This window comes from Malus domestica, chromosome 07, assembly GCF_042453785.1.
Source record: "Malus domestica chromosome 07, GDT2T_hap1".
Taxonomy (NCBI): Eukaryota; Viridiplantae; Streptophyta; class Magnoliopsida; order Rosales; family Rosaceae; genus Malus; species Malus domestica.
In genome coordinates this window covers 9,655,346-9,657,163 of record NC_091667.1, presented here as the reverse complement: position 1 = coordinate 9,657,163, position 1,818 = coordinate 9,655,346, and positions in this window count along the sequence as shown.

Below are 1,818 nucleotides of genomic sequence, written 5' to 3'. Positions count from 1 at the left end.
TTCATTTTGGCTTAAAAAATTGGAGCTTTGGATCGGGATTTTTCTTTATTGAATTGTAATTTTGTGCTTAAGAGACCATCTGAAACTGCTTAAATTTGTTTGAATAGGAACTTTTTTTTTTCTTTTCCCTGTAATCTGTTTTGTTAAAGGTGATGATAAAGATTTATCAATATTGTTTGTTCGGATTTAGGTGGAAATTGGAAGGGAGTAAATTGTGATCATTTATGCAACATTTGATAAAATTGGGAAATAAAATTGAGGAAATAATGTTAATGGTTTGTAGATGCTTAGGAGACTGTCTAGGGCTGCTTAAATTTTATATATTCAGTTGCATAGAGTCGACATGACATACACAACCATGGTCAGATTGCCACCCTTAGTTGGTGGTATTATCTTTACAACACATTGAAATTGAGGATTTAGAAACTCTAATAATAAAACTGAAATATAAGTTCCATGCTTTTTGTTTTCATTTTGGGCTAAAAGGTTGGAGCTTTGGATTGGGATTTACCTTTATTAACCTATAATTTTGTGCGCAGGACACCATCTTGGGAGTATTAACCTGATTGTTCTTCTATTTCATAGATTTGAATTGTGTTTAGTATCTCATTTAATTGGTGTACCTTTGCTCATTTAACTCAAATTTAATAAGATTTGGTCCTCCAATTTCTCTGAATTGCTAACGGATTTACTTTCTTTAGAAATTTCAAGAACTGTGGTTATGGGAGGAAGAAGCCGGCTCCTTGCTATTTTTAGATATACGATTATGCGCCATGCATGCATGTTCAAAGTCTAATTAGTTACATAAATTTTTTATTTATCTTTGCAAAGCTTTTGTATTTGGATTTTAAAAATGTGATTGGTTTCTGAAAAATAAACGAGAAAACTAATCATGGGGACATTATTATTTTTGAATTTTCTCCTCTGCATTGTTTCTTGAATGAATTTGGATCGATAGATGTAGGGGTAGAGCAACGGCCGTGGTGTATGTAGAAGGTGTAGGCGTAATGATTTATGGGTTTAGAATTGATTGGAAAATCTGAAAAATACTGCGTTCTCTAATTTTTTATGTTGTTTGCTGTTCTAAACTTTTGAACTCCTTTTTGGATTGATCTTTGTTTTTTTTTTTTTTTGGGGTATCTACTATCTGATAGGTCAAGTTGCCAAATCTTGGTTGTATTTTTTTCCAAGACAGTGCACATTTGAAACTTTGAATTCTTGAGTTTATATTTTAATTCTCATTAGTTAATGCTTAACATTTGGCCTTTTGTTTTGAGATTAGAATGAAATCATTCCAATTTTTTGGTGTATTTTTAAGTGGCATTTGGGATATGGTATACGTTTGGCCTGTGTGAGTGGCACTTTGCCTCAAGTTTGATTAGCTTATCAAATCTCTTTAAGCTCTTTGCTCTGTGTAAATTTTGATTAAAATAAGGCATTTAGGATTGTTTTTATATTTTTTTTAAATGGGATTTAGCATTTCACGTGTTGTGCCTAAAGTGTCTACTGATGTAGTGTTGTGCCTAAAGTGTATTTGGCATTTGACATGTGATGTATACCTTTGTTGCCTCTTGCTTTATCTCTTTGTTCGTGGTGCTATAATCTGCCTTCCCTCGCCCTTTTGTCCGTAAAATGTTTGAATATAGTCATTTCAAGAGTCTTAATATCACCGTTTTGCGACGGATTAAGTTCATGTCACGGCCTCAATACACTTCATGGGTGGGGATGAGTGGTACAAATTTTTGGTTTTAGGACGCTTTTGTGTTTGTTGGAAGGTCTCAATTACTTTTTTTTTTAGATAATCTATCATCTCAGATG